The sequence below is a fragment of the Chionomys nivalis genome, chromosome 15 (assembly GCF_950005125.1).
Source record: "Chionomys nivalis chromosome 15, mChiNiv1.1, whole genome shotgun sequence".
Lineage (NCBI taxonomy): Eukaryota > Metazoa > Chordata > Mammalia > Rodentia > Cricetidae > Chionomys > Chionomys nivalis.
In genome coordinates this window covers 65,968,778-65,983,655 of record NC_080100.1, presented here as the reverse complement: position 1 = coordinate 65,983,655, position 14,878 = coordinate 65,968,778, and the positions used below count along the sequence as shown (strand labels likewise).

Genomic DNA, 14,878 nt, shown 5'->3' with positions numbered 1-14,878 from the left:
CTCTCTCTCTCTCTTCTCTCTGTCTCTCACACACACACACATTCAAATTAAAAAAGAAATAAAAAGCATAAGTAGCACAAACACACAGAGATATACACAAACACATGGAGACACACATACATGCAGAAAGACACATATATACAGTCACACTCAAAGAGACACATAAATACACCAAGAGATACACAAACACCAGAGACACACATACACACAGAACACACAAACACACAAAGAGATACACATATGTAAAAGGAGACTGTGCTTTTGTTTCCCAGCCACCCAGACCTGATTAATTACACAGAAACTGTATTAATTACAACACTGGCCAATGGCTCAGGTGTATTCCTACCTAGCTCTTACATCTTAAATTAACCCATTTCTATTATTTTATATTTTACCACGAGTCTCGTGGTTTGTTCCCTCACATCTTGCTTCTTGGGCTGCCTGACTCCTCCTTTCTCCCTGCATTCAGTTTAGTTTTCCTGCCTAGTTCTATTCTACTCTGCCAAAGGCCAAAGCAGTTTCTTTATTAACCAATGGTAATAAAACATACTCATATGAATATTCATAAAGCATATTCATATGCTTACATAGGGGAATCACACATATATGGAGAGAAGGGGGCACACACATAGAAACCATATTAAACTCTGCATTCAAACTTTGTGTTATTTAAAATCTCTGAAATCTCAGTTAATCTTGTCATCATTTAAGATCATTAAACTGTTATGATTTTTCCTCCCAAAGTAAATGACTGGATTTGCAGAGCCAAGTCATTCAGGAGCCACTATAGGAAAGAAGTTACAGAGACAGAAAGAAAGTGATATGAGATGAATTTGATAGGAACCAGATAGAGTGATAATCATATGTCTCCACACTTCTTCCTTGTTCCATACCAGAGTGAGTATTTCCATCTATATCTAGTGCTGATGGTTACATTCTGGGTGTTACATCCAAATACCAGTCTGGTTGTTTGTGCCTACTCTCGGAGTTCATATCCAACACCACTCATCCCTGTTTTGGAGACCAAGAATGACCAGGTCTCTTTCTTACTTAGACAGAACTCAGAGTTTTGTTGTCTTATCTCCTGCAGAAAACCAGAAAATGGAAAGAAGGCTAAGCTCTTGAAAATCTCTCTCTCTCTCTCTCTCTCTCTCTCTCTCTCTCTCACACACACACACACACACACACACACACAATTATTTTGTGATGATTTTGAAAGTGAAGAAGTGGGTTATAGCTGGAGAGAGCTAAGGCTGTTAGACTTCAAAGAGAAATTTTAGTGGTCCAAGCTACTTGTAAGCAGTGTTCATAACATCTTTGTACCATGCCAAGACTCAGGTTTATATTCTTCTGCAATGTTACAGTTATCTAGTGCTGATATGAAACCAAGGGTGACCTTAATGACTCCCAAACAGCAATTTGTTCTCACCTTTTGTGTGTTGCTGAGTTGTCTGAGCTCAGCTAGTAGGTTCTTGCCTAGGGTGCCTAGTCATCTCAAAGTGTACTGCCCGGGACATCCATAATAGCGCATGTATGTGGCTGGCAGTTGCTCTCACTCTCAACTTGACCTTCACCTGAGGCATTCTGCCCTAGTGCTCTACATGAGCTCTCTATATTGGGTTTCCCTTAGTGTGTTCTGGATTTAAAGAAGGGGCCTAGGAAGATGTGAATGTCAGAGAGAAGCTACATAACTCATGACAGAATCCAAAGCCATCAACAGCATTTCTACCTTATCCTGTGTTTAAGAAGTTATGAAATAGCTACTCAAGATAAGAAAATAAGCAATAGATATTGCTCCAGCCCTAAACAAGTCACTAAAAACCAAGAAACGTTGCCAATGAGGGAACAGGAAGTAAGTAAAAACAGAGAGTGAAGGATTGTGAAAGGCCATTTCCTAGACTCCTAGACTCCTAAATAATTGCTGTAATGATTAGCTCACACCAACTATAGTTAGTGATGACACTGGACCCACGTAAGGCCAGCCCCATCAACAGTCAGTCAAACCAAGGGTTCTTGGGCCCTACCCTTTTCTTCTGAACTATTGGCTATAGATAGATCTGAAAGGAGAATCACTGGCTTTAGTTATGTATCTGCTATTGATCACATCAACAGGCTCCATATAAAAGCTCCAAGCAAATAAATGATCCTAGCTAATCTTGATGGTCACAAAAGAATGAAGAGACGTGAACCAGGCAAGAGAAATTTAGCAGTAAGGTGGACCCTGGTGGTAAGGAGAAGGGAGATAAGACTAGACTGTGTACAAAATACTCATTTCAAATCTTAAAACTAACAAAAATATGTTTAAGTAGTAAGGAGACTGGAGCAGTGGCTCAGTTGGTAAAGGTGCTTGCTGTTCTCCCAGACACCCAGACTGGTTGTACCAGTGGCCACATGAGGTGGGTCGCGGCCTCTTGTAACTCCAGCTCCAGAGAATCTGATGCCCTTTTCTGCCTCCATAGACACCTATACAACATGTACATATACACATACACACATGCACATGTGTACTTACACACACACACACACAGTAGTTGGCATTTTCTTTGGGCCACCAACCATCTTCCAAATAAAGACACAGAGACTTATTATTAATTTTAAGTCCTCAGTCATAGCTTAGAATTGTTTCGAGCTAGTTATTTTTTTAACCTAAATTAACCTATTTCTATTAGTCTATGTGCTGCCCTGAGGCTCCTTTACCTCATCTACACACTGTCCATCCTGCTTCCTGCTTCCTCCATGTCTGACTGGCTGACCCTCGGCTGGCTGACTGGCCAACAGCTTGCTGGCCCCTTTTCTCTCTGCCCAGAAGTCTTGCCTATCCATCCTCTGCCTTGCTACTGACCATTCAGTTTTTTATTAGACCAATCAGGAGTCTTAGGTAGGCAAGGTAAAACAGCAACACATCTTTACATAATTAAACAACTACTGCTGGAACCACATTGTTGACACTGTCAAGTTCGGTTGCCTCCTTAGGATGCACCCTGGTTCCTTGAATCAGCCGGCAGAAGCTTTCGTTGTTGCTTCTCAGGCCTTTCCTTTCCACAAGTTGGAGGCTGGGCTAAGTGGGGACTTGCCCTTCTTCTTCTTTTTTTTTTTTTTTTCTTTTAGCACAAGCTTTGCCTCCAACATTTAATTTTCTGGTGTTCTTTTTTGCTTCAAAGTATGCATTTTGGATTTCTCTGCAAATGTATAATTACAAATAACTGCAGGAAAGTCAATATCAGACTGTCATAAAATCTCCACTAAGAAAATTAGTTCATCACTTTTCAACTTTTAATTTAAACTATGTGTGTATTGTTGGGGGATATTCGATCACACCGTGAACCCTGAGTTTGCTTTTGCACTAATTAAATAAAATTAACCTTGAGTCAGGAGGTTGTGTTAACAACTAGTTGAGAGAAAGTTAGTCATAGAGCTTCAGCATCTGAAAGAGAGATACAGAAAGCAGTAAGGTGGTGTTTGGAGTGGTGCAGGTTTTTCTGTGAACGCCAGCAAGGAGAGAGGGTTATTTGTTGCTACTCAGCCTCTCCAGGCTTACAGATTTTCATCTGAGCCTTGGAATCTCGACTCTTGTAATTAGAATGATAGCAATTTACTTAGAGCTACCTTTAGCTGCAACGACAGAATCTCGCCATGCTGCAGCCTGGGCAACCAAGCCACTGCTAGAGAAGCAGGCCGGTGACTGCAGAGTCACAGGTGCTGACTGACACAGCAGTAGACTAAGGCACAGATACAATGCCAGCATTGAAAACAACAGTAAAGGAGGTGTGGAATCTTCCTCCACAGTAAGGAGAGCTGCTGAGGCCGTTGTTGCTGGTTAACTTGTGCTCTTATTATTCTTTACTTTTTAGGCTTTTGGGGGGCTTGCCACCCAGCTCCCATATAAATCACACACAGAAAGGCTTATTACTTATAAATGCCCAACCTTAGCTTGACTTGTTTCTAACCAGTTTTTCTTATCTTAAATTATCCCATATCTCTTGCCTCTGGATGTTGATCTTTTTCTTACTTCTGTAATCTTACTTTCACTGCTACCTTGTGGCTGGCTGTGTAGCTAGTGGCTAATCCCTAATGTCCTCCTCTCCTTGTTCTCTCTGCCTACCAGCCCCACCTATCCTTTCTCCTGCCTAGCTATTGGCCGTTCAGCTCTTTATGAGACCATCGGGTGTTTTCAACAGGCATAGAATCACAGCTTCACAGAGTTCAACAAATGCAACATAAAAGAATGCAACACATCTTAGAATGATATTCTACAACAGCCAGGTGTGTGGCAAGGGAATCCCTCCATTGAGGCTCTGAGAGGCCATTGAGTGAAGCTACGGAAGTGAAGCCTGCATGGGGCAGGAGATGCCAGGACCATGAGAAGTCTGCCAGAGAGAGCTGTAGCTAGGCAGCTGAGAGAAGTGTGCTGCAGGCAGAGAGCAAAGAGGAAAGTGCTCCTAACCCTCCGAAATCAGGCATGAAGTACAGGCCGAGAAGTTCTCTCACTGGGTTTGCATGCAGTCTTCCTCACTCTGTCCATTCCTCTCTTTTGATGATGGCATTGTGTGCTGGAAGTATGTAACTTGCTTTTTTTCATTTCATCTGGGGTTGCAATTAAGAAATTGTCAGAATCTCACAAAGACTTTGGATTTTGCTCTTTTAAGTAGTATTGAGTCTGTAAACAATATGGAGACTTCTGAAATTGGACTAAATACATTTTGCATTATGATATGGCCACAAATCTATAGGGTGTAGGGAGTGGAACATGACAGTTCAAATGAGAATGGGTCCCCCAGGCTCATATATGTGAATATGGCTCCCAGTAGTTGGATCTGTCTGGACAGGGTTAGGAAGTGTGACCTTGTCGAAGGCATGTCACTGAAGGTAGACTTTGAGGTTTCAAAAGACTAGCACCATCTCCCCACTCCCCCCTGCTTTCTACCTGCTGATGAAGATGTGGCTCTCCTGCCACCATGCCTTCGCTTTGCCATCATAAACTCTAAAAGAATAAGCCCAAATTAAATGTTTTCTTTCATGAGTCATCTTGGTCATGGTGTTTGCTTCAGCAATAGAAAAGCCACTAAGACAATTAGCCAAACCCACCAGCTACAGGTTCAGTGAGAAGCCCTGCCCCAGGAAGTAAAATGGAGAGGAACTGGGCAAGATGCCTACTCTCACCCTTTGGCCTCCACATGCACATGTGCACTCCTACTTGAGACCTTTTCCACTGCAGGGAATACATGTCTTAGCCTGTAAACCCAGTCAAAAACCCATGGCTGAGGCGGTCATGGACCAAAGGGAATCTCACTGCTCTGGTTTAGCTAAATTGGCATGACTCCAAACTGAAGTTTAGATATATTTATTCATGACATCTTTGAGGACTTATGTTTCATCCCTGGTGTTACAAACAACAATGGGGGAGCAGGTGAAGTATGACTTGATTTACATTTTTAGTGGGCATTGGCTAGATTTGATAAGGGACTGGATTAAAGAATGACTAACTATAAAGGTAATGAAGTAACTCTCATAAATGTTTTGTTATACTGTCTATAAAATAAACTTCAAAAAGTGTGCAGTGTTGGCACATACCTAGTGCTAAAGTATGTGGCCATATTGCTTTGCGTGTATGTGTGCTCATACAGCAGATGCTGCTGTTTCGGTCTTTACTGGCCTGCAGAGAAACCCTCAATTAAATCCATATTACTGGACAAGAAAAGAGGTTAAGTATATTTTATGTAATTATTGGCCTGTTACATTTTTTAATTTTATTTATTTTATACGTTTTGCCTGCATGTGTCTGTGCACCACATGCGTGAATTAGACAGCCGTGAGCTGCCATGTGGGTGCTGGGAATTGAACCTGGGTCCTTTGCAAGTGTCTTGGCTATTATATTCATTTTCTAAATTGCCAAATCTTTGACTTTCTGTTATATCTGACATTTCCTTTTGGAGTCATAAGAGTTCGTTATGAACAATGACTGATGACCTGTATGATAGATGATGAGCATTTGCCACTTGCTTTGATGGAGGAAGGTCATTGGTTAATTAATAAAGAAACTGCTTGGCCCTCTGATAGGGTAGAATTTAGATAGGCGGAGTAAACAGAACAGAATGCTGAAAAAAAGAAGCCGAGTCAGTGAGTCGCCATGATTCTCTCACTCCAGACAGATGCAGGTTAAGATCTTTCCTGGTAAGCCAGCTCATGGTGCTACACAAAATATTAAAAATGGGTTAGATCGAGGCGTACCGACTGACGGGAGGGCCGGACGGCAGTCAAGATGGCGCAGACTCAGGGCACCAAGAGAAAAGTCTGTTATTACTACGACGGTGATGTTGGAAACTACTATTATGGACAAGGCCACCCGATGAAGCCTCACCGAATCCGCATGACTCACAATTTACTGCTCAACTATGGTCTCTACCAAAAAATGGAAATCTATCGTCCTCACAAAGCCAATGCTGAGGAGATGACCAAGTTCCACAGTGATGACTACATTAAATTTTTACGTTCCATTCGCCCAGATAACATGTCTGAGTACAGCAAGCAGATGCAGAGATTCAACGTTGGTGAGGACTGTCCTGTATTTGATGGCTTGTTTGAGTTCTGTCAGCTGTCTACTGGTGGCTCTGTGGCAAGTGCTGTGAAACTTAATAAGCAGCAGACGGACATCGCTGTGAACTGGGCTGGGGGTCTGCATCATGCAAAGAAGTCTGAAGCATCTGGTTTCTGTTACGTCAATGATATCGTCTTGGCCATCCTGGAACTGCTAAAGTATCACCAGAGGGTGCTGTATATTGACATTGATATTCACCATGGCGATGGTGTGGAAGAGGCCTTCTATACCACAGATCGGGTCATGATCGTGTCCTTTCATAAATATGGAGAATACTTCCCAGGAACTGGGGACCTACGGGATATTGGGGCTGGCAAAGGCAAGTACTACGCTGTTAACTACCCCCTCCGAGATGGGATCGATGACGAGTCCTATGAAGCCATTTTCAAGCCAGTCATGTCCAAAGTAATGGAGATGTTCCAGCCTAGTGCAGTGGTCTTACAGTGTGGCTCAGATTCCCTATCTGGGGATCGGTTAGGTTGCTTCAATCTGACCATCAAAGGGCATGCCAAGTGTGTAGAGTTTGTCAAGAGTTTCAACTTGCCTATGCTGATGCTGGGAGGAGGTGGATATACCATCCGGAATGTTGCTCGGTGCTGGACTTATGAAACAGCTGTGGCCCTGGACACAGAAATCCCTAATGAACTACCATACAATGACTACTTTGAATACTTTGGACCGGACTTCAAACTTCACATCAGCCCTTCCAATATGACTAACCAGAACACTAATGAATACCTGGAGAAGATCAAGCGCGGCTCTTTGAGAACTTGAGAATGCTGCCCCATGCGCCTGGCGTCCAAATGCAGGCAATCCCTGAGGATGCCATCCCAGAGGAGAGTGGTGACGAGGATGAAGAAGACCCTGACAAACGCATCTCCATCTGCTCCTCTGACAAACGGATTGCCTGTGAGGAAGAATTTTCCGATTCAGATGAGGAGGGAGAAGGTGGTCGCAAGAACTCTTCTAATTTCAAAAAAGCCAAAAGAGTCAAAACAGAGGATGAAAAAGAAAAAGATCCAGAAGAGAAAAAGGAAGTCACAGAAGAGGAAAAAACCAAGGAAGAGAAGCCAGAAGCCAAAGGGGTCAAAGAAGAGGTCAAGTTAGCCTGAGCAAGATTTGCAACTCTGGCTTCTTCCCAATTTCTCAGATTTTATATTTTCTATTCCTCTGTGTATTTATATAAAATATATTAAATATAATGTCTCCAAGGACTAGATAGGAACCAGGGACCAGAGCCCAGGGCATTGGTGCTGGGGGAACTCTTTCCCAAAGACACCTTGTCCATCCTGCTCAGGTCTTAGCTTTCAACCACATAGGGTCTGAGTGGAAAGAAAACAACCAGAAGAAAAGATCCTGAACTGCCAAGTGCCTGCTTTAGGAGCTCTGTTAAGATGCCCTTATTAAGCTTTCTAGAAGGGGTGACTGGGTCTTCTGGGACCCCTCATTTTCAGGCTTAGGTAAAACCAGCCACTTTTAGATCTGTTCTGTTTATACCCTTCCCACTCGACTCAGGCAAGCAGAAAAACGCCCACTGCCCTGTCTGCCCCAACTCTGCAGGTGGAGGTGTTAGGCTAGCTTCCTTTTTGAGATATTTTCATTTTGTGAGACTCTTTGTAATAAAACAGCACATTTCTATACCAAAAAAAAAAAAAAGGGTTAGATCAATATGTAAGAGCTAGCCAATAAGAGGCTAAAACTAATGGGCCAGGCAGTGTTTAAAAAAATACAGTTTCCGTATAATTATTTCGGGTGTAAAGCTAGCCGGGTGGCGGGACGCAGCCCGCCACTCCTATTCACAACATTGCTTTTATGGTTATACATAAGTATCATAATTCCAAAAGAGTTACTTAGTATTCCATGGACCATGGATAAGATGCATTGCAGGTAGAGTTAATGATGAACTTCTTGTGGTGGTCACCGTCTGTTTATCCATAGAGAACAAGATCCTAAGTAGACTGTATGGCGTGGCCAGCTAGAAAGCACAATGTAATTTCAGACCAGGGACTCCAGACTTCTCCAGTGAGAAGTGAAAACATAAGAGGAAAATGGAGGGGGGAAGGTGTTAAGTGCCCTAAAAACCCTATAAGACTTTCTTTAAAGGTAAGAAAAGGGAAATATGTATGTTAGATGCTTAAAGGTATAGGGGTTGTCAAACTTGAAGTCTGGATTTATATATTCAGGAGAGTACTCCAGTATACAGAACAAAACTTCAAGTCTGGATGGTTGAAGTAGAATGGAAGAAAAAGAGAACTGGAAATTAAAGACTGCAAAGGTCTGAACAATAGCCACGATTCTCCATTTGGCTGACAAGACCCTCAGCCTGGACTGTGCTGCGATTCAGCCGAAACATCTGTGGTCTTTCACCTACACTTTGGCCACTCTCATTCCTCCCTAAGAGACTTATCCGTGGTTACTAAAGAATATAAAAAGTTTGTTAGAGCTCATAAAATCAGACCATTATCCTAAAACTGCTGCTGGCAAAATACTCATGTTTGCAGTTTTTGTATGGAAATAGCAGTTAATGTTGTGTACAAAGCATTAGTCCACGTCTGACATGTTAATATCCCCAATTGGTTATAATTATTACTATTATATCTTTAGATGACCTTTATGAGTTTTTAATTGTTGATTGATATTCCTTTTCAACTTTTGTGTATGTGTGTGTGCGCATGCATATTGTACACGTATGCACGTATGTGGAGGCCAGAGGTTCACATTGGGTGTCTTCTATTATCCCTTTACCTTGTCCTTAAGGCAGGGTCTCTCATTGAACCTTGCAGGGATCAGCCTTTCTTGGCACTCACTTCCCCAGCATTGGTATTTCAAAGCTCCATACCTAGGCTTTGCTTTTCTCTTCACAATGAGGCAGTTAAGAGAAGTATAACTCTGTTGTTGCTACTCAAGCCATTTGACCACGGTGTTGAGTTGGAAGACAGAATCACCCTTACATGTTAGAATTTAATCTGTAACAACACTGCAAGAAACGTAAATGTCACAAATTGACTCTCAAAGTCGCTAAATAATATGAAGATTTTATTATTTGCCCATTTTAAAAATTATGTGTTGGTTTGGTTTTAATTTTGTTTTATATGATGTTTTTTTAGTATAAATGAAGCAAAACTCTCTGCTAAGGCACTACCAAAATCAACAAGCAAATTAAAAAAAAAAAAACCAAAAACAACAACAAAAAAACTACCCTCTAGAACTACATGGCTGAATCCCTAAAATCAATTGAAGTTAAAACAACTCAGTCAAAATAACTGAATTTTGTCTCTTAAAAAAATTATTGTTTGGGCCCAGCGGTGGTGGCGCATGTCTTTAATCCCAGCACTCGGGAGGCAGAGGCAGGTGGATCTCTGTGAGTTCAAGACCAGCCTCCTGGTCTACAAGAGTTAGTTCTGGCACAGACACCAAAGCTACAGAGAAACCTTGTCTCAAAAAAAAAAAAAACATATTGTTTGGGGTCTTGGGAGATGGCTCAGTGATTAAAAGCAGTGCTGCTCTTTCAGAAGATCCAGGTTCAATTCCCAGCACCCACATGGTAACTCATAACTGTCTGTAATTCCTGTACCAGGGGATCCAGGCATACATGCAGGCAAAACACCAATGTACATAAAAAGTAAATTATTAAAAATTATTATTTATCTGAATCCTTCCAAAATATGCACTAATAGTAGTCAAACATACTGTGTATGAAAGAGACAACTGCTCCCCACTGGCCCAGCCCATCACTTAGCATGCTGTCATTGAGCGTATGTGATGTACCTGAAACAAGAAGATGGAAAAGGATGCTTATATCGATATGTACAGTGGCTGCTCCCAAAATGAAAGGTTTTGTGGACTTTCTCCTAGTAAGTGTCTAAGGCAGATCTGCTGTTCCATGGTGAGGTGAGGAGACAGTCAGAGGTGGCAGCTTAGGAGTAATGTGGCCAGGATGGAAGCAGTGCACAGCTGACTCCCACACCAGCTTGCCAGCTCGAGCCCTGTCACAGATCTCATTTCCTCGGAGAGCATATGCCGCGGTGGTTCACTGTTTTATAAGCATTTGCTGTCTACTGTGTGTCAGGCACAGTCCTACACCCTGAGCTGCAGTGATGGGGATTGACAGTCTGCTTCATGGCTCTTGATTTCCATGGCCTCTATGAGGGATATTTTGAAGAAAGCAAGTTTAAACATATTAAAACAGGAATTGCGCATAAAAGCAGTAGAAATCACAAGAACTGTTAACTTTTTGACAAGAATATATGTCTCAAAAAAAATGCTGCATGTTCCGAAAGGGCACTGTTCCTACTGTATCTGAAATGGAATTCCTTTGCATCTCTGGCTCCAAACTGTGCTTCGGGTCCCTTCGAAGTCACATGCTGTGTGTGTTCAGGAGGACACCATCCTTGTGGGTTTCTCAAGGAGGGGCTTTTGTGTTGAGGAAAGTGGTGGGATCCAAAACATGGGAACTCTGTCACTTTGGCTGCTGTTGGTTTAAGGAAATTACGACGGGAAAAATGTAGAAAGTTGTAAGTGGTTTCTAGTAAGCTAAAATTTTAATTTCCAGGCTACAGAGTAGGTAGGAGTTTTGGCAGGGAAGTAGGATGAAGGCAGTATATGCATGGATTTCTCTGAAGTTGTATGCATAGGATGGGTACCTAGAGACCAGAGTCTTGGTAGCTTTTGCCAGAAGAATATATTTGGAATAGTAATCAGAAAGTTTGAAAAGTGCAAAATCTCTTCATTGGAGGCTATTTTTCCTAATAAAAGTGAAAATAAAATATTATGTACTAAATTTTCTTTTGTAATTACAATGTGCATTAACACATTAAAGGCTTATACCAAAGAAATCCACAATTTTACAAGACTATTTACATATTAAAGTCTCTGTTCACTGCCTGCCAATCACCGTCAGCATGCCCCACAAATATAAGTGCAAAATTTGTTCTAATCAGTCACCTAGTGGTAGTAGGAGTAAAGGAACATCTGAAATCCCCCTTTTCCCCGCCAGAAAGAAATTTAGAAGTCACTTAATTGACTTGCCTTTCTTCTAGGTAATCTGAGACTGAATGTCATCTTCAATTTTATTTTGTGTGTGGAGCAGGTGTTTTGCCTGCATGCATGTCTGTGCATACTATGCATGCAATTCTCTTGGAGGTCAGAAGAGGGCATCAGATCCTGTGGGGTTGGAGTTGACAGGTTGTTGTGAATTACCAAGTGGGTGTTGCAGTTCGAACCCTGGTCCTCTAGGAGGAGCAACCAGTGTTCTTTACAACTGAGCTGTTATTCTAGCCACCATGCTATCTTTATTTTCCACTGCTTCTAGTCAAATTAGGTAGTACATTATACTTGTTGCCAGTTTTCTCTCCCTTACTAGACCATAAGTACCCCAAAATAATGTTAACTCATTTTAGAGTCTTTATGATCTCTACGTCTGACTGATACTAGATTATGGAAGAATATTTCTTAAATTGGACAAACTTAGCAAGCTACAAAGCCAGTGCCTGTTGTTCCACAGAAAGGTGTTAGAAAGCGGGATACACTGAAAGGAAACAGTGTAGCAGAATGTTTGAAACTTTAGGGGTGGAAATGCTAAGACTTTGAATACAGAACCCTTGACAAATCTAAGCAGCTATACAGAGTCGACATGACTTTCAGACTCTGGTAAGCTATTTCTTCATCTTAGTTCCAGCTCCAAACATTGGGGGATCTCCATGTTTTACAACATTTAATCAAAATTGACGAAAGATAATGCCTTTGACCTTGGGCATTTAAATACAAGAATTAAGTATTTCTTTAATTTATACTTGTGTAATATTCCTGAACTTAACTTCTTTTTCTTGTTTCCTCCTCTGTCTGGCTGATCAGCATCATGAAATTTCAACCCCCAGCAGCCCTGTGCTTATATAATATTAGGCCTGGCACTTAGACTCTAAGATGAGAGGCTCGAGTTCTCAGAGGATCATAAAGGCTTTACTTTTAAGGACTGTTAAAATTCACCTTCTGTGAGATCTCAGCTTTGGGATTTTTCTGACATTTCAAGGCTTAAATTGGAAAGTGTAGAATCTCTATGAATACAACATTACCACAAGCCCAAAAAAGTCAAGAAATGCAAAAGGTTAGATTCTTACTAAGGCCTTTCCACATTATGCTCTAAATTGAGTTATATGTGTTAAATATGTAATCAGGAATACTTGATGTGAAATAGTTTGAATTATGACATATTAAGTTTCTCTCTGAATTTTGGAGAATAAAACCACGTATGTAAATCATTCAATAGCACATTTTTTTGCATGTGCCCTTAAGGCTTTTTTATGTTTTCTTCGCATGGTCCCTCATTTACAACTTTATCTCGCTGTGGACGAACCATATGGGAAATCCACTATTTTAAACTTTAGCTATTTTTATGGTGTTACTGCATAAGAAAATGCCGTGAGAGTAGAAAATCATATACTTTTTAACCAGATTATACAAATAAAAACTAATTTTTCTGACGGTCATTTATTGTTTCAGTTCAAAGGTACATAAGTTTAATCTCTAAATATTTCTGGAAAGCTTTGACTGCCATGACCAAGTAGACTGGAAGACAGGAGAGGAGAAGCCCCACAGACCTGGCCACGCTGGGTCTGCTGAAGACTTCAAGTGTGTGTGATTTACATGAGACATAGAAATGAAAGGATAGACTTCACTGGGATTTTTTTTTTCTTTTTGCTTGCTTTAAAAATAGGGTATTTCTCTCCTGCAGCAGCATCTCACATCTCATATATATGTGCATATTTAGCTTTCAGTCCCAAGAACACTAATTATAATTTTAAATTATCAATAAGATACAGGCTTGTACAGTAGATGTTGAATTTCTTATCTCTTATAAGATTCCCTGTCTAAAGAAAGAAACTACTTTATGTCTTTATTTTCATTTTTTAAGATTCTTATGAACTCTATACTGATTTGTATTTCACCCTTTAAAAGTGAGAACGGTACCTTGAATTTTGTGTGCTAAGAAGCATATTACTAAAAATGGTATTTCTGAAAACAGTTCCTGAACATCTCCAAGTGAATGGGAACCTGACACAGGGGCCTTTGGTTCAGGCTGGACCACCTGGAAGTGCCTCTTGTAGGCCATCTTGGCCATACTTGCAAAATGGCTTCTGTAGGTTTGTTAGCTTGCTCAGGACTATTGATCACAAAAAACCTTCTCCACATAGCACTCAGGGCCGCTTGGGGTTTGTTGTTGTTTCTGTTTGTCATGGTTATCTTTGAAATGCTTCCACCTGCTGTGACTTCTGTGGATTCCAACAAATAATTGCCCAATAGTAGTTCTTATCCTGCTGATCTTCCCAAAATCTATACCTTCATTTTACACACACACACACACACACACACACACACACACACACACACACACGGGAAGGCTGAATCCTATAGTTTTGTCATCTTCGGTATCTGATACTACAATTTCTCGGGAACTAAAATGCGATTTCCATTGAAGATCCATCTTTCTGGTTTGGTGCCATATTCCAACCATCCTCTGTTTGCCAGCTTCCCAGAAAGCATGCTGTTCAGTCTGTACCCCGGGTGGTTCTGACACCAGCTCCCGGCCCCAGACGGGCTACTCTGTCCTGCGCATCGCATCACCAGCGGGTTTCCCAGGGCTTTCGCTCTTCGCGGCGGCTGCTCCCTTGTTCTTAGATGGAGCTCAGAAATCCAGGACAGGGACCGGGACCAGTTTGGTCTCTTTGGCTAAATTCCATTTTTGACCGCTCTTTGTTTTCCTTGATGTGTAAGGCTTAATTGCTTATCTCTGAACATAAGGCCCAGAGCTTGAGGAGGATCACCTGTTTACCCTTCCCCAAATTAAAAACACAGCTGAACAGAATTATCATTTTATTTTTCATAGACAGAAATGATGCTCCTGTCTGACTTATCTTATTCCCTCACTCTAGCCAGCCTGGCCACAGGTTGGTGTTTCTGGAATTTTGTCTTAGTGGGGCATTTCAGCACAGTGCCCTTGCTCACGGCAGCAGACCGTGGCGTTGTGCCCACTCCCATCCCTGAGTAACTCTGATCAGATTACTCCTCAGCATTTCCTGCACTGGCTTCCTACAGTGTTCAGAGAAGCCTGAGGTCAGCCCTCAGCAGGAGACAGGATAGGAGCTATATATGGGCTCACATATGTCTGTTGATAAGGGAGTCAAAAAAATCTAAATGCTGAATGCTTCTATCTGTAGACATTTTTAAAGTGAATTTTTGTGTATCAATGAATTCTCCAAATTTAACATTATTTTCTCAGCTATCAGG

At 41.5% G+C, this 14,878-nt stretch overlaps 1 protein-coding gene and 1 pseudogene across 5 annotated transcripts in view; both read left to right on the top strand.

The window, feature by feature from the left end:
* Nucleotides 1-14,878, top strand: part of Fam172a (family with sequence similarity 172 member A) — a 428,434-nt gene that overhangs the window by 354,118 nt on the left and 59,438 nt on the right. The gene's annotated exons all lie outside the window — the stretch shown is intronic.
* Nucleotides 6,235-8,229, top strand: LOC130887581 (histone deacetylase 1-like; annotated as a pseudogene).